Source organism: Eurosta solidaginis, chromosome 5, assembly GCF_040869045.1.
Source record: "Eurosta solidaginis isolate ZX-2024a chromosome 5, ASM4086904v1, whole genome shotgun sequence".
Classification (NCBI taxonomy): domain Eukaryota; kingdom Metazoa; phylum Arthropoda; class Insecta; order Diptera; family Tephritidae; genus Eurosta; species Eurosta solidaginis.
The window spans coordinates 210,536,011-210,555,738 of record NC_090323.1 but is presented as its reverse complement, the minus strand read 5'-3'; the positions used below and the strand labels follow the sequence as shown (position 1 = coordinate 210,555,738).

At 33.7% G+C, this 19,728-nt stretch overlaps 1 protein-coding gene across 9 annotated transcripts in view; it reads left to right on the top strand.

The window, feature by feature from the left end:
* Positions 1 to 19,728, top strand: part of LOC137252361 (uncharacterized) — a 70,389-nt gene that overhangs the window by 22,154 nt on the left and 28,507 nt on the right. For 2 of the 9 annotated variants that reach the window (XM_067787928.1, XM_067787927.1), the window contains exon 1: positions 6,926 to 7,785. The exons of 1 other annotated variant lie outside the window; for it this stretch is intronic. The gene's annotated coding sequence lies outside the window, so the exon portion shown is untranslated. Of the gene's footprint in view, positions 1 to 6,923; positions 7,910 to 15,306; positions 16,072 to 16,144; positions 16,279 to 19,728 lie in introns of those variants that run through there. 6 more of the 9 variants (XM_067787929.1, XM_067787933.1, XM_067787926.1 and 3 more) reach the window with 6 other exon arrangements.

Sequence of the window (19,728 nt, the reverse complement as noted above, 5' to 3'; positions counted from 1 at the left end):
GGTGTTAAGGACCATCTTCGGTCGTCGGGGAAGTGGTGATGTGTATCTATTCTTTTGTCGCGGGGTTTTTCCCAGTGGCGCAAAGTGAAAATTTGGTTGATGGTCGATTTATCAGGCCTGAAGACGCTCTTATAAGGTCGAAGAAGCCAACTCACAGTGGGCTTCAATCTTTCGAATGAAACACTTGCTAGAAGCCTATATGGTCAGGGCAAAGAACACTTGGATTCCATCGTCGCGCATGCACTCGTCCGAACATATCTTCCATAGAAGTAGACGCATGCGCCTTACCAACCCCTCGCCATCGTGTTTGAATAGCTCCGCAGACCGCAATCTTGTTTTTTATTCTGGTCGATTGTGGGATCAGGTTCCCCATCTTCTCCATAATCTAGGTATCGGTTCGCAGGTCGACATATTCGTTCTTACAGGAGTTTGCCCCGGGCTTAAAACTTTCCGTCTGTTGCCGAGTTTTTCTGTGGAATTTGCGGACCTTATTCCGACGTGAGCAGCTCAAGATCTTCGCACTATGGCTTATTCAAAAGAAAAAAATTGAGTTTTTTAACCACACTAATGCGATATTGGATTAGCAAATTTTGGCATATATAAATATACATACAAACACACGGAAAGGTTTATAAAATCTTAACTATGAATACACAATTGTTTACACAGTTTACAAAATTACGGTTCGTGGGTAACAAAATAAACATTTAGCGTTTATATGTATAATATGCAAATTCATAGTTTCAAGAAGTATTATGTAAATATGTATATGTATAAATGATGGATGAAATTTTTTGTATAGATTTCATTTCATTGTATTCTCAAACTTCAAGTTTTACTTGTAATAAAAAGTTGCTCAAGGTAAAGATGTACGTATTCCAAATAAAATTGATGACCATACTACTTATGAATATAAGGGATCGTAACAGTATCTTTTTTCAGAAAAGTCAAACAAGAGATCTTACATTCGTGCAATAGAAATTAAAATTTGAAATCAGTTAACCTAACAGTATCCACACTTTATAAACTCCAAGCCCCGTCATAAGAATAAAACGCACGAATTTCACGACAAACAATTTTCATACTGCTATATGTAACCAGGTCTATGAAAAGGTGGCTTATGACTCAAAAAAAAAAAAAAAGAAGAGCACAAACGTCCTGAAGAAATGCATTGTTTATCTTTAACAGCTGTTTTCGCAATTTCTTTTTTGAGTCATAAGCCACCTTTTCATAGACCGGGTCACATATTTGTCAATACAATGTTTTTTAAGCTGAATAAAGCAGAAATTTTGTATTTCCTAACGGTGACGTACTTAAATTAGCCCTAAACGACTTTTAATAACAATTCTAAATACATATGTACAAACAACTATATGTATAAACAACTACAATACTGCTAAACTCAACACATTTTTTAGCAAGTGCAAGATTTTGTTTGCAGTCTCTTAATCAGGGATCATCGATAATGATTAATTAATTTTTCTATGAAAAACTCAAAAGCTCCACAGGAACCATATCATTACTAGATCATGTGCACATCATAACCAGAGCAAATGCACAAAAATATCAGATCACCATGTGATATGATGGTCGCATGCAATCAGAGTTGATATTTTTGTGTTTTGGAGCTAGATCAAGTAATCTTTTTATACTCAGTTGCGCAGAGATCACAGAGTATATTAACTTTGATTGGATAAGGGTAAGTTGTACAGGTATAAAGGAATCGAGCTAGATATAGACTTCCATATATCAAAATCATCAGGATCGAAAAAAATTTGATTGAGCTATGTCCGTCCGTCCGCCCGCCCGTTAACACGATAACTTGAGTAAATTTTGAGGTATCTTGATGAATTTTGGTACGTAGGTTCCTGAGCACGCATATCAGATCGCTATTTAAAATGAACGATATCGGATTATAACCACGTCCACTTTTTCGATATCGAAAATTTCAAAAAACAGAAAAAGTGCGATAATTCATTACCAATAAAGTGATGAAGCCTGGTAGGTGAGTTGAACTTATGACGAAGAATAGAAAATTAGTAAAATTTTGGACAATGGGCGTGGCACCGCCCACTTTTAAAAAAGGTAATTTAAAACTTTTGCTAGCTGTAATTTGGCAGTCGTTGAAGATATCGTGATGAAATTTGGCAGGAACGTTACTACTATTACTATATGTATGCTTAATAAAAATTAGAAAAATCGGAGAACGACCACGTCCACTTTTAAAAAAAAAATTTTTTAAAGTAAAATTTTTACAAAAAATTTAATATCCTTACAGTATATAAGTAAATTATGTCAACATTCAACTCCAATAATGATATGATGCAACAAAATACAAAAATAAAAGAAAATTTCAAAATGGGCGTGGCTCCGCCCTTTTTCATTTAATTTTTCTAGGATCCCTTTAATGCCATAAGTCTAACAAAAATTTACCAATCCTTGTGAAATTTGGTAGAGGCTTAGATTCTAGGACGATAACTTATTTCTGTGAAAAAGGGCGAAATCGGTTGAAGCCACGCCCAGTTTTTATACACAGTCGACCGTCTGTCCTTCCCCTCGGCCGTTAACACGATAACTTGAGCAAAAATCGATATATATTTACTAAACTCAGTTCACGTACTTATCCGAACTCACTTTATCTTGGTATAAAAAATGGCCGAAATCCGACTATGACCACGCATACTTTTTCGATATCGAAAATTACGAAAAATGAAAAAAATGCCATAATTCTATACCAAATATGAAAAAAGGGATGAAACATGGCAATTGGATTGGTTTATTGACGCAAAATATAACTTTAGAAAAAAATTTTGTAAAACGGGTGTGACACCTACCATACTAAGTAGAAGAAAATGTAAAAGTTCTGCAGGGCGAAATAAAAAACCCTTGAAATCTTGACAGGAATACTGTTCGTGGTATTACATATATTAATAAATTAGCGGTATCCAACAGATGATTTTCTGGGTCACGCTGGTCCACATTTTGATCGATATCTTGAAAACGCCTTCACATATACAACTACCACCACTCCCTTTTAAAACCCTCATTAATACCTTTAATTTGATACCCATATCGTACAAACACATTCTAGAGTCACCCCTGGTCCACCTTTATGGCGATAAAGGCCCACTCCCTTTTATAATACTCATTAACTCCTTTCATTTAATACCCATATCGTACAAACAAATTCTGGGGTCACCCCTGGTCCACCTTTATGGCGATATCCCTAAATGGCGTCCACCTATAGAACTATGCCCCACTCCCTCATAAAATACTCTTTAATGCCTTTCATTTGATACACATGTCATACAAACACATTGCAGGGTTACCCTCGGTTCATTTTCCTACATGGTTATTTTCCCTTATGTTGTCACCATAGCTCTCAACTGAGTATGTAATGTTCGGTTACCCCTTCCTTACTTGGTTTTTTTGCATTTAGCTTCCAATGTTGTGCCTACAAGATTTCTTAAACGCCTAGAATACTCTATACCATGAGCTAGTGTATTAAGTGAAGCGCTACCTTGAAGAAAGGTCTCAGCGTGTAAAATTTCTTCCTAACCTTTCTAAACTCAAGCCACTATTGGATCCTGTGAGAAAACAGAAGACCTGTGTGTTGATCTTAATAGTGACCTATCATCTATAGAACCTGGGCTCTGCGTTGTCGTCTTACAATTATCACAAGCTAATATCTTGGTCGTGGTTATGTCATCAACTCTGGCGTAATACGTGATGATCACGTCAACTCTGTTATTAGCAATCAATTTTAAGAAACTCGAGATTTTTGCTACATAAACACTAGTTATAATAAGAAAAAAACTTGCCATACATCTTATAGTTCCAATCATCAGCTACGTGTAAGTTGTTTACAGCATGTTTGACTCCGGATTGGCGCACAAGATTAATGTACCTTTCAATCATGTTACACGCTATGCCCTTGACTCATCAAGATGTGAACACATCATTAGTTGGAAGTCAATGATTTTGAGATGTGATATAACACAGTAGCTAAATGCGAGAAATTGGATACTCCTCAGGTGTCTGATGGTTGACAGGGAGTCTCGGTAGCTCCATGAAAAACAAAATTTCCCCAGCATTCTCCCTTTAACACGCCTATTTTTATTTTCAATGCTTTTTCGAATCTGGACTCTATTTAAGTATTATTTATTTATTTATTTATTTAAGCCAATTAAAAATAATCTTATAGGCTAATTATAAAAGTGTAAAGTAGTTAACAATGTTAATATAAATTACCTTCCTTATAAAAAGTATTTAAAATACTCAGAAAGCCATCTTTCGAACAAGAAAATCTATCTTACAAAATTAAAAATTCTATTGAACTCAATTAAGGCTTTAGTAATGGGAGCATTCTGCGCATAAAGAGCCCTAAGAACACCAATATGAAAAAACTCAGAAGCACGAAGAGCTCTAGCCGGTATATTAAAGAAAATCCTCTCCAAGAGCACAGGGCAGTCAACAACCCCACGTAACAAATCGAAAACGAACGACAGCGATAAAATTGTCCTCCTGTCCTGCAATGATTTTAAGTTAGTCAATAAGCAACGAGCTTTATAAGTCGGGATATGATCCGAGAAGCGCAGACTGCGTAATGCAAAGTGTACGAATACTTTTTGGATTCGTTCAATTCTTGCAACATGGCAGGAATAAAACAATAGATCTTCGACGCTTTTATGGCTTAAAAACTTTTAAATTTTCTGTGCGGTGCCGCGCCTACTTTCCGAAATCCGAATTAATTAAATCAACCCTAATATGGAAATATTTTAATTTTTTTCGAAATTTTCGATATCGAAAAAGTGGGCTTGACTATCGTTCCATTTCAACCATTTTAATTTTGACCCAGATAAGCCAATACACTGAATTTCATAAATAAATCTTTATTTTTGATCAAGTTATTAGACGAACGTGTGCATCAAATGCATCCTGATAATTTTGATATAAGGAGGTCTAGATCTCGATTGCTTTATGCATTAATGCATTACATACAACCGTTATCCAATCAAAGTTATAATACCCTCTTGTACAATTGCACACCGGGAATAAAAACACCATTTATTCATATTTTACTTAGCTTGACATAGCTTAAATACATACATATAAACAAATTAAAACTCAGTTTTGCTGTCTGACTTCTTTCAATAGAAAAGGCCAATTGAACTAAATTTATTTGCTACTAAAGGACCTTATGACCTTATTGCACGAATATTCGTTAAATAAATACGCAACATCAATTATATTGGGACTATTGCGGGATCATTCCTGCCAAAAACTTTCTGATTACAAATTTGGACAAACCTTGGCAACATTTATAAAATTTATAGAAAGATATAAATTATATAAATAAATTTTACAAAATTTTGGATCATATTTTAGCATCACTTCGGTATTGTTTTTGGGATCATTACGAAACTGTTTCGGAACCTAAGATGTTTTCAAAATGGATCAGATGTTATCCCAAAACTAGTCTCGAAGTGATTCTGAAACTCGTCCAAATTGGTTTCGGAATGGACTCGAAATAATTCCGAAAATAGTCCTGCAATGGTTTCGAGATAGTATCAAAATGATTCTGAAATAATACCTAAAATAATCCCCAAGTGGGTCTGAAACCATTGCAAATGGGTCCTGAAATAGTTTCGATGTGATTCCGAAACTAATTCGGAAACAAAGCTAAAACTTTAATTTATTCCTGAAGTGTTACTGCGGTTATCCCGAAGTGTTCAGGAAATAGTCGCAAAATGTCTTAGTTTGAATGAAAAAAACGACATGTCGTGTTTTAGGTTGAACTGGCCGGTGTATGAGGACCTCGCATAGACTGAATGAGTCGCGCTAAAATATAAATTTAAAAATAACACTACTTCAAATTCTAAACACCTTTTTAAATTATAAGAATGTTTACACTCACACTACTCATATAGTTGTGTTGGAAAATCAGCAGCCATACAAATTAACTTATTATTATTCAGGGAATTACAAAAAATAAAACAAAACAAAATAATATAATAAAACAAAATAATATAAAGTGAAATAAAATAAAACAAAAAAAAGGATAAAATAGAAAATAAAATAAAATAAACTGAAATGAAAAAATAAAATAAAATAAAATAAAATACAATTAAAAAAATAAATAAAATGAAATTAAAAAAAAATGAAAAAAAAAAATAAAAAACCAAATAAAATAAAAGTACAAAGTGTAATAAATTAAAAAATTTAATTAAATTAAATATTAAAAATAAAATAAAATTTTATCAAAATAAAATAAAACAATAAAGAAAAACAAAATAAAATATGTGATAAAATAAAATAAAATAAAATAAAACAAAATAAAAAAATCAAATAAAATCAAAAAACAAAACATAGTAAAATTAAATTAAATTAAATATTAAAAATAAAATAAAATTTAATCAAAATAAAATAAAATAATTAAGAAAAACAAAATAATATAAAAGAAAAAAAACATAATAAAATAAAAAATTAAATAAAATAAAATAAAATAATATAAAATAAATTAAAGTAAAATAAAATAAAACAAAAAAATTTAATCAAATAAAATAAAAAAAACATGATGAAGTAAAAAATAAAATAAAATAAATTAAAATAAAAAAAAAATAAAAAAATAAATAAAACATAAAAAATTAAAAAAATTAAAATAAAATGAAATTATTACATTATATAATAAAAAAGTTAAATAAAACAAAATAAGGTAAAACAAATAAAGATAAAAATAAAGATAAAAAAATGTTATTCAATAAAATAAAATAAGACAAAACAAAATAAAATAAAATAAAACAAATTGAAATTTATAAAAACGGAAAAGAAAGAAAAAAAATTAAATGAAATGAATGGTAAGTAAAGGAAAGGAAAGGAAAAAAACCAGAGGAAAAGAAAGGAAATGAAAAGAAATTGAAGGGAAAGGAACAAAAAATAAATAAAGGTATAGTGGCATCTATAGTGGTTTAATTTGAACAACTGAGCGAACTCTAGTATCTGGATACATTTATATATGTATGATAAAAAGCCGGCCCCTTTAGTTCCTTGGCTAAGTCTCGCCTTTTTATTACAACAAACTACTTATTTTAAATCAAAAACTGACTAATTACAAATTAAGTACACATTTTACTTAATACTATTTAGTATGTACGTTAGACTATTCATATTTACATACGTACATATGCACACACTTGCATATATATACAAACGTATATATTTTTACAACAATCTGCACGCTCTCAAGTCCCTACATATAACATTCATACATAGTCGGCTATCATCGCCGTTAAAATCGCTATCCAATAGCAAATTCTATTTTATGCTATTCAGTCTCCTCTGTGCTGCGGTCACAGGCTGCATCTAATTGTTTGTTTTGTTTTCACACGCGCGGACTAATAAATAATAAAAATATACATTGATAATAGAATAAATTTGTCGTAACTTTATTAGCGCGAAAAATATATTTGAAGCCTTAAGGTTTCATTATGAAATAAAATTCGTATCGTTATCAATAAAAACCATTATTCATACTAAAAATACAACAAAAACTAAAAATTTTTTGTGCAGTTCCACATAAATACGAATATGTGTGGTTAAATTAAACATATGTATATAAAGTGAATTTGTTATTAATATCAATTAGAGTGAATTCACGGAAAAATTGCAGCACAGCTTAGGCAGTTTCAACAAAAATAAAATTAAAATTGCACAAAAGTCAATTGAGTGAATCGAATTATCTTCATAAATTCTAAAGAGACTTGCCGATTAAAAAGTATCAAGAAGGTACCTATTGAAGTTAAAATGTGTCGTATTATAGTCTAACGGCGACAGCTACATTAGTAGAATCGCTTGGACAAAACCGACTCCTGTTCTAGACTTGCAATGCTTTAGTTCGACCTTTTGGTAGGTATGTATTTGTTTTTCTCATGCATCACAGTGGCCCAGAAAGCCTTGCAAGCGGCACTAAATTAATGACATACACTTACGGTCAAATAAAAAGCCAACGAAATTTGTTTTCCTGTTACGGCATTTCCACGGACAGTACAGTCAGTAATTCCTTAACTCATTATGTGGTAACTTAAGGCAAGAAAGTTAGAATGTCCCTAGCAGTTTTCGTAAAAGCAGCTATATTTCATAAAATTAATAGTTTTTCCTTGCAAAAAAAAAAATGTATATAATTGTCTACAAAAAGCATTTCACGCAAAATATGAAACGCGTAGGCGGAGTACATTGCAATGAATTATTCTTAAGGAGATAATGGATGAAATCAATTGAAAAACTGACTTGATCCCCTCGTTATCGAAGTGAAAGCGCAGAAGTGAAGAATAGGAGCATCATCAGGTATCTCTTCTTAATACATTTAAAACAGCTTCAAAAAGTTCCGCGGAATTGAAGGATAATACAAACACGAAAACAATAATCCCATTGGTCCACCATCACTTCAAATAAATAATTAATAATGGTCCCTGACTAAAATAAAACCAGCTTCCTACCACAAAAAACCGTACCCCTACGGTTAGTCCCAAAAATACAAAAAATTGGGGTTCACAACTGCGTTCAGATTACTGTGCTCGAATTGCCTCCCAATACTTGAGGAAAAACCGTCTTTAACGCAGCCAATGTTGCGGTGGAATTATCGTCACTCTCCATTAACAAAATCTTAGCAATTCCCATGGTTTCTATTGCGTACCACACCATTACATGCAGTTGTGACTCAATATTCCTGTATTTTTAACTGAATAAAAATTATTTTGAACTCATAAGAGAATATGTATCGTTGTCAGTTTTCCCTGTCGGTTTTTGTGGTGAAAAGTTGCGATTTTAACTTTCATGTCTATACTATCGTGCAAATCCGTGGCAATTTTTTCAGCAATATTAAATGTGCTATCTTGATGATATCCCTATCACCGCATTCAGCGGCCTTGCGTGCTCATCCGATTCCAAAACGAATAGATGAAGTCACGGATTCCATATTTTTGATCCAGAATCCCCTAAGGGATGATCCATTGTAACGTACATCGCCTACGCTATTCATAACTCGGGTGATTTGCGGTTTGTAGACAATTATGATAATTTTTTTCTTAAGGATAATATTATTATTATACTCAGCTGAGTAGAGCTCACAGAGTATATTAACTTTGTTCGCATAACGGTAATCCGTAACGGCATAAACTAATCGAGATAGATATAGACTTCTATATATCAAATTGATCTGGGTGAAAAAAGAAATTCATTTAGCCATGTCCGTCCGTCCGTCCGTAAACACGATAACTTGAGTAAATTTCGAGGTATCTTGATGAAATTTGGTATGTAGGTTCCTGGACGCTCATCTCAGATCGCTATTTAAAATGGACGAAATCGGACTACAACCACTCCCACTTTTTCGATATCGAAAATTTCGAAAAACCCAAAAAGTGCGATAATTCATTACCAAAGACGGATAAAGCGACGCAAAATAAAAAGGATGCATGATTAGCCATTAAAATGCGATGGGGATCTCCCGGAATTTTTCGACTCAAAAAAAAAAAAAAATATATATTAAAATGAGGCCCTTTTTGGGAAGGAAAAAATAGGAGCGGTTTCAATAGGTATGTTATTAACGCGGTATAGATGAGTTAGAATTGTTTTGAAGTTGCTATTGACAACAATGGTGATGGGATATCGATTCTCGTATTCTCGGTTTTTTAACGCAAAGCTTTCGATTATTAATCGAATAGCCTTCGATATTATCAAAAAGTGATCGATATGTTATAAAAATGTTATCGATTTATTATTGCAGTTTTATCAATTTGTTATTGGCGCTTATATGAGTTGTTATCGGAAAGTTTGTGATTTGTTATCAAAAAAACTATCGATTAGCTATCCAAAAGTTTTAAATTTTTTGTCAAAAATTTATCTATTATTTATCGAAATTTTACCGATCTCTTATCAAAAAAGTATAGAAAAATAGCCGACTTTTTATTGGATTATTACCAAGTTGTTATCGGCGTGTCATGGATTGATATAGCAAAATTTATTGATTTGTTATTAAAAAGTTATCGATTTCTTATCTTCGTGCTTCCAATTTGTTATAGATTTGTTAACGACGTCCCATCGGTTTATTATGAAACAAATATTAAATGGTTGACACAGGTAACCCGTCTATAAAAAGTCGTTAAAAAATTAGTAAGAAACCGAACAGCGGCAGAGAGTAAAACAATAACTTGTCTGTATCGGTTGCGACCGATATGAAGCTGATGTAGCTCTTCTTAAAAAGCACGAAATTATGTTTTTCTGGTAAAGCTAATTTTGTCGCTGTTTAACCTCTAACCTTAGTTTTAAGGATGTGAATACAGGTACCTCATTTCAAGTTTCAGTACCCGAAAAGCTACCTGGTGAGGAAGTGTAACTCAGAAACAAGTCTAGTACATATTTCCGTGTGAAATTTTGTAACTTACCTCTAATATCAGTAACATGAAAAAAATTTATGAAATTTTATAATCAGAGCTGCTCAGCCCCTATACACTTATAGCACTTTTGTGTTTGTTCTGCCCTGAAGAATAGGCACAGATACAAATTCACACTTTGAATATAAAAAAAAGTTTCATAGCACTCACATAAAAATTCGATTCATTTGAAAGTGTCTAAAATTCATATGAAAGTGTAAAGAAAAAGCACTTCCATATGAAGCCAAGGCACTTCGGTATGATATTCAAATTAACACTAACAAACTGACACCAACAATTTTTTCAAAAATAGCACTGAGAAAAATTGTATTTCAAAATTTATTCATTAAGGTATACATCAAAATTCTTTAAACATTTAAATTTTTTTTTTTTAAGTTTCATTGTAGGTATAATTTTGTATATGTATTGTGATCTGCACTTCAATATAAAAATTTGTGAACAGCCTTTATAAGTTATGATCTTTTCTAACGAATATAAAAAAAATTTATTTTTGTTTTCGGAAACCAAATGACTGTATTAAATCACTTTTTACAATGTATGTATGTATATATGTTATGTTTAGTAGTTAAAAGCTGTCTATATTTTACATGTTAATATATTACATGTCAATTGAAGTATCTGTTAACGATAACACATACAAATTCTTGTTTAATTCAACTTAAATAATTGAATGTCGTGCCGATAATTTCATTAATTAACAAATTACACAGAGAAAGACTCACATAGGCCAAACGTATAAAAAAAGAAATAACAAATCTACAAAAAGTGAATAAATTCGCTAACTAAAAACTGCATAATTTATAGTTATATTGCGGAAAAACAAAAACCAATTGATTGGCTTTGGTATGGTTTGTCACCAATCATCATATATGTATATTATTTCTAGTTGCTGTTTTTATGTACGGGTCCCTTTTTCGCTCTTTTGGTCGTAGTGCTTTTGTACAGCTATATTTTATTAAAATAAATTTTGAAAAATAAACGATTGTGAGCACACAAAGAAATCTATTTGTACTATGGCACTATTGTGAATATTCGCACTGCATTACCGGCAGTTGCTTCAATACGCCAGATGGCAGCGCAAGCTGTAAGTTTTAATTGATGGATAGAACAGCTGATTTCTGTTGATATTTGATAAGACATTTTTATATTGGTTGCGTGAGATGCGCACGGGTCCGGCTCGTAATCCATTATCCACTTTAACTTAATTTTGCTCGGATATACTGTTTCATATGGTTACGTCAATTTTAACCGATGTTTTGCTGTAATTTCACTAGTTTGGAGGGGAGTTCCTGGTTAAAAGAGATGATCCATCAAGCAGGAAGGGTGTGGCAAAAAAATTCTATGATATTAGACTTACAATGTTGCTCATATCTTTAAAGAGAAAAGTCTTATGGCTAGTGAGTGGCATACTAATTGCACACTGCCTTTTGGTGTCACATGAGTTAGGTCTCGGCAGCCATAGTAGATGTAAAAAGTGCGAGCTGCAAGAAGAAACGGTTGAGTACGTTCTGCGTTCGTGTCCTGCGCTCGCGAAGCTAAGGCTCCAGGTACTAGTTACAGTTGCCAGATCTCGAGGTAGCAATTAATCTTAGAACTGTGACATGGCCATACAACCTAATCTCGTGACTTGGGCACTCAGTGCCCAGTAATGTATTTTGTATGAAAATTTAAGCCTTTTAAGAGGTTTTTTTTTATGAAAAAGCCAATATTTCGCATATTTATTTATATAATTCAATGAAACATATTTATTTTTTTATAAACAGATATTTTTTTATTTTATATAAAAGTAAAAATCGTATAAAGTTTAAGTTTTGGGTCTCTCAAATGGGTGAAGTTCTCTGCTGTCTTTTTGATGCATTTTGATTTGCTGTTGACGTTGTTGGAATATTGTCCTCATCTTCACCAATATCTGAGTCCGGCCAATATCAGCATTGGCATTGTATTTTTCGAAGTGGCACTTTTCGCAAGTCCTTATATGGTGTTTGGTGCAGGTCGGAGTAAGACCATGGTGGCAAACTGCCGTTGTTTTGTTGTCGACTTTAGCAGTTCGGCAGGTTTCACACCGTCGTTTCAAAGTGTTTACCTGGGAAAGAAAAATAATGAAATTGTTTTGAAATTATATATCTGCCAAGTCGTAGCTTGTGAAAAAGTTGTCCAAATAGCGATTACTGAGTCGCATTACGAGACTGCGCGCGATGCCAGTAGACCTCTGTTCATTAGGCTGTGAACCCAAATATACCTCTCCTGAAGCCGGATAATTGGTTTTTGCGTCAACAAGCCAAAATATTTTTATGCCATATTTTCCAGGATTAGATGGAATATATTGGCGGAAACTGCATCGGTTTCTTGTTGAAAGTAAATGCTCACCAATTGTCAATTCTTTATATGGAATGTAGGGTGTCGTCAAATTCTCCAAGAATAATGTCCATACATGACGAATAGTCGCCAAATTATCGTGCCGCAATCTCTCAGCGCGAGTCCTGGAATCGTCAAAGCGTAAAAAGCGGCACAATTGCTCAAACCGATACAATGACATCACTGCTCTATAAAAGGGCATGTTCATTTTGTGAAAAAGATCCTTAGATTGAACTAAGTTTGCTTTTTCAGCATCATAAAATTATTGCAATAAAAGCATATATTTCATCAACATTCGTGTCCTACCATATCTTAATTTTTTTGGAACTGCTTGACGCATATGGGCTTCAATTTCTCTTTTAGCTTTCCCATTCGTATCAAGAGCAATACCTTCAACAAGAGACACTGGGAAAACGCGTATGAATGCGTCCCTTTTTGACTCAAATCTTTCCGTGCATATGGACGTTGATTGTCTGCGCATTTCCAATGCCATTTCTGTTTGCCGTTCTTCAGTTTGACTTGGCACTGACCACCATACAGTTCGGTCGTTCCTTCCTTGGCCACAATATTTTTCTCCACGGTTTCTCCCAATAGATGAACTTGAAAAATATACGTTTATAGTGGGATCCATATCTAGTGGTGCTTCCTCGTGGTCATATTCTTCAAAACGTGGTCTGGAATGGGCGGTGCATTTTCGTCTCCAAAGTCAGACTGGTCGCTGGGTATTGGTTCAACATCGCCTTCAAATGTAGGGTCGTTTCCACCATCCTCATAAACGTTTTCGTGAGCATAGAAATAATTTGCAAGATTTTCCTCTTCTTCTTCAGTCAATTCACGGCGTAGGTTTGCCAAATAAACTGCTATTTGGTCACTCATTTCAAACAAAATTTTTATGAAATATGAAATCAAACTGTTCATTTGTAACTTTTAGGCAGAACTGATAAAAATGGAGAATATCCTCCAAAATCCGTTAGAAATTTATATGTTTCCATACAAAATATATGAAGAATTATTATGGGCACTGAATTCCCTAATTCACGTACAGAGAACGAACCATATGAAATGCCGTTACTTTTTTATTTTAACAGTTATACACCTGGAATTTTAAAACCTTATAAACATTTCTACAATTTATCAGTCTGCAAAAAAAATTTAATTGGACTTCCCGGTCCCCAGTAATTCAACATCAAAACCTAATATGGGCACTGAGTGCCCAACTCACGGTTCTAAGGTTAAGTTAGGACCTAGAAAATTTCTATTATTTACCAAGAGAGCGAAATCATTTTATAAAACAAGTCATGGTATTTAAACAAGTAGGTCCCATTCCGCCCACTTGTTGGAAAAAAAAGAAGCATGACGCAAATTGGAAGAGAAGCTCGGCGTTAGATCGCTTCGGACGTTATCGCGCCTTACATTTATTTTTATTTAGTTCAAGTTAACCTAAGCTAGCCCCAGTCATTCGTTCTTAGCGATAATTGACAACAATGGGTTTTCTTTCCAACTGAATGTAGGTCGTTCCCTTCCCAAGCTGACAAGTTTATAGGTGCCGAAAGGAATACTTTGAAGATGGACTTATTGAGAATGCTTCATCGATCTGTGTTTAACTGTGTTGCTCTTGGGACACTTCTATTTTAGCTCACAAATTTGCTTATATGAGCAAATCGTACACCTGTAGATAATAAAATGCACAAACCCTCAAAATAAATAGTATACATATAATAAAAAAAAAAAATATTCTCAGCAATGTATTGACGTGCCAAAACATTCAGGCATGTGACGTAGCTTTCGAACGTCACATACATACCTACACCAATAAATGAATTAAATAAATGCTAAGTGCTATGTACATATATGTAAATATATAAAGGTATTATACAGTATAGTGTGTTTCATAATTATCGTTAACATTGTAATGCTATTTACAAACAAAAAGAAGTCGTAATACAAAAAGCAAGAGACAGAGATAAATGCAGAGAGAAGAGAGAAATTAGGATGAAAGATAACGGCATAGGGTAGGTAAGAAAAGCGAGAAATGAAAAAAGAGGATAAAAAATAAAATCAGAGGGATTTTCGAGCTCAGAAATAGGAGTCAAAGAGAACTTTTTTTTTTTTGAATATAGGAAAGTTCATTTTCGGCCAGGGTAACATTGAATAAGTTTTATTACAGTTCTATGAATGTATACATACATACATACATACAATAAGTAAGAAAGTCTAAATTTGGGTGAAACCGAACATTACATGCCCACCTGTGCACTTGAAACACTGTAGTTGTTAGCTTTGTGTAGTTATAAGCAATATTCGAAAATACGGTTATTAACCGGATAGTTTCACAAACGAATATTAACCGAATATCCATGCTTCCGAATCAACGGATAATCCATAAGGATATCCAGATCTTCGAATACGCGGATTCTCACAGCTCTACTGCATAGAAAAAAAATTTGAAAAAACCAAATAAAAAGTTCGAAATTTTCGTAAAATTTTCTCGAATTTTAGAATTCTTTCGAAAACGTTTTTGAGATCAATTTGCATCGTTTCATTTACAAAATAATAGAAGTTTTATCTTAAAATATCGAAAAAGAAGAATATAATTGACGAAATTCGATCACATTGCCGCTGCTATTTTTCCGTTCGCTGCTGTATGTACATATTTATATAAAAAGGTATTATATGTGTACATAGGTACGTATATAGATACGCGAGTAATATGCATATAATGAAAAATGAAAAGCCATCGCCCATATTGCATTTTTATACAATTTTTATCAATTTAATTTTACAACTACAAGGGGAAGGTAAGATTAAGTTCACTTGGGCAACATGAAGTTTCGTTGTGATGGCAAATAAGATACGTGCGACGTAAGCGATAGCCTGCATACATAAGTCCTTATCATCCTCCATGCAATTGCGGCGAGAGGTAGTTTCCATTATGTTGAGACATACCACACGGACTTCGTTTGGACATTTACCCGTCAACACAATGTACTCATTAAGTCTATGTGATATCCTCACGGACCAACCACCTCAACTTGCCCGTCAAAAAATAAACGCTCATGACAAATGAGCCTGAGGTAGTGGCCGCCCATCCTGTACATAGTAACAAAGTTCCAAGATGACGAAACATAACGGATTTATATCCGGCAAAGGACCATCATTATCGATTAAACTCCCCAAAACATCACAATATGTAGAAAAATAAGAAGAAAAATATGACGATACCAATCAATGGCATTCGGTTTACATTCTGGTGACAGTTTGGAAGAATGTGAGTAAGCCCTGGCTCAGACAAATATTTTACATTTTCCGCACTTTTAATCGTAACTATTGGTTTTCATTAGATAAAATTTGACCGCAACCATTGTCACATAAATGAAAGCGGCTTGTCATTAAACGTCAACCTCGTATGCCGCCCGTTTAGACTAAGGAGTGACAATTAAAATGACAAATAAGTGAAAATGACAACTGCCCACATGTATGTATGGCAAATTTAACATTAAAACTTCCTTTGCCAATATGTTGGCAATTTATTTCGTTTTCCATCGATGCAAGATTGCATTAGTTTATATATGAACACAAAATTTGAGGTCAGTTATGTGACATAGATGCAACGATTTGACACTAAATAACCAGCGGGACAGTATGAAGCATTTTTAGATGTCAGTCATTTTGGCCAAACACAGGCAAAAGCTTGCCATTCGGTTTGACTACGAATTCCCGAATTAAAATCTCAACTAAGTGAAAACGGCTATTGCTCACCAGCATGGAAAATATGACATTTGCCAACATGTTGGAAATTTTTTTTTCGTGTGCTAGCTGGCATCCCATAAATTTATAAATGAACCCAAAATTTGAGGTTAGATTTAGACAACACACTGTTTATTCAACCTCTAATCAGTTATGTGACAGAATGGAAACGCCACTATTGGTTTTCACTAGATAAAATTTGACCGCAAACCTTATCGCATAAATGTAAACGGCTTATCATTATACGACAATCTGGTTTGCCGCCCGTTTAGACTATGGAGGGACAATTAAAATGACAAATAAGTGAAAACGACAACTGCCCACCTGTATGGCAAATTTGACATTAAAACTTCATTTGCCAATATGTAGGCTAAATTCTTATCGTTTGGCATAGTTTAATGCTTGGTTTTAGAAGTCAATTGCGTTCGCCATCTTCTTTGACTGCGAAATGCCATTAAAATGGCAAGTTTTACATTAAAACTTCATTTGCCAACGTGTTGACAATTTACTTTGTTTCCCATCGATGCCAGATGGCATCAGTTATACATGAACATAAAATTCGAGGTCAGTTATGTGACATACATAGTTGAAACGTGTTGACACTAAATGACCAGCGGGACAGTATGAGGCATTTTTTGATGTCAGTCATTTTGGCCAAATACAAGCCAAGCAATGTAAAAGCTTGCCATACGTTTGGACTACGAATTGACAATTAGAATGCCAAATAAGCGAAAACGACTATTGCCCACCAGCATGGAAAATTTGACATTTGCCAACATGTTGGCAATTTTTTTCGTTTGCTAGCTGGCATCCCATATATTTATAAATGAACCCAAAATTTTAGGTTAGATTTAGACAACACACTTATTAATCAACCCCGAATCAGTTATGTGACATAATGGAAACGAATTTGATACGAAATTACGAGCGGGTCAGCTTGAGTCAGTTTTTGATACCAGTCATTTTATTCTAATTCAAACCAATCATTGGAGCAAGAGCGGGTAAAAAATGTTATAATTTTTATACCCAGCTGTACTTATACACAGGGTATTATAAATTTGATTGGATAACGGTTGGTTGTACAGGTATAAAGGAATCGAGATAGATATAGACTTCCATATATCAAAATCATGAATATCGAAAAAAAATTTGATTGGGCCATGTCCATCCATCCGTCCGTCCGTCTGTCTGTCCGTTAACACAACTTTAGTAAATATTAAGATAACTTCACCAAATTTGGTACACTAGCTTATCTGGACCCAGAATAGATTGGTATTGAACATGAGCGGAATCAGATGAAAACCACGCCCACTTTTTATATATATAACATTTTGGAAAACACAAAAAACCTGATTATTTAGTAAATAATACACCTAGAATGTTGAAATTTCACGTGTGGATATTGAGACTCTGGATAAAAATTTGAAAACAATTTTAAAATGGGCGTGGCACCGCCCAATTCTGATAAAATCAATTTTAAAAATATTAATCATAAATCAAAAGCCGTTAAACCTATCGTAACAAAATTCGGCAGAGAGGTTGCCTTTACTATAAGGAATGCTTTGAAGAAGAATTAACGAAATCGATTAAGGACCACGCACACTTTTATATAAAAGATTTTTAAAAGGGTCGTCGACGAATAAAATAAGCTCTATCCTTGCAAAAATAGATTTTTTATCAACGGTATTTGATTTACCAAGTGGATTTATAACAATAAATAGGAAAAAAATTCAAATTTAAAAAAATGGGCGTGGCACCGCCTCTTTTATATCTAAGCAATTTTCTATGTTTCATATAATAATAATAATTCCATAACTCGAAGAAAAATTAGATCAGAATAGAACCATATGCATATGTATTATTGCGCAACCTTGTAACACTATTAAGCACACAAAATAAACAACAGCATTTCAAGTGTACAGCTAGGTATGTAATGTTGAGTTCACCCGAACTTAAACTTCCTTACTTGTTTTTTTTTTTTTAAGTTTATTCTGTCAGAGTTTGAATTTTCGAAATATAAGAGTATCCCGCGTATGTATGCTTAGCATTATATACTTCCCTATTTTGTAATATATATGGGTAGATATCGGATTTATATCAAAATACATATGTACCATACTTCATTAATGTGTTAGGTTTCTTTACATCTGCTCATATTCGCATGCATAAAAATGTTAGTTTGCCTTGAAACATAATTAACGGAAATACTCGTATGATAAGAAATATTGCTAGAAATATACATAAATAATGAACTACATATTTTATTTCTTCTTTGTTTATTACTTCTGATTTTTTGGGGCACAGTGTTAGTTTAAAGCCTCGAGGCTCACAGCTGTTTAGTGTAGTATTCTTTCCCAGCAATCTTACTTGATTGACAACGACTATGCAAGATGACTTGTGTACAAAAGTTTTTCTCAGACATATTTTTTTACGAGGAGTTGACTCATACATCCTCATTTTATTAGATATTATATCAAGCAATGGAGTCACTACTGGCAGAAAGCGTTCGGCCTGCCCAGGTCTGTTAGCTCCGAATAACCAAAAAGCCACCTTTGGCCAAGGGCTGTAAGAGAGAAGGGCTTCGTTTAAATTACCTTATGTGCAGTTAGAACCTGTAGCCGCCCGTAAACTAAGCACCACCAGCCGCTTAGGGGTGCCACCAGGTACAAATTCCTATGGGGACAGTGATATGCCATCACCTCAATTTTTAATCCAAGCAACCGCTCTTCAGTGGCCGCCGCCGGTGTGGTGGAAGCGTGCTCTGTTTACCACACCGAAGATCCTGGGTTCACGCCCCAGGCAAAGCAACATCAAAATTTTAACAATATTTTTCAATTAGAAGAAAACTTTTATAAGCAGGGTCACCCCTCGGCAGTGTTTGGCAAGCACCCCGAGTATATTTCTGCTATGAAAAGCTCTCAGTAAAAACTCATCTGCCTTAGCAGATGCCCTTCTGATTCGGCATAAAACAAGTAGGTCCCGTCCCGCCAATTTGTAGGAAAAGTAAAAGTTGCACGACGCAAATTGGAAGAGAAGCTCGGCCTAAAATTTCTTCGTAAGTTACCGCTCCTTACATTTTTTTTTATATAAATGTGGGTGGTCCTTAACCGAGTTCGTTAATTTTTCTTCGAAGCGTTCTCTATAGTAATGACAAGCTCTCTGCTGAATTTTGTTATGA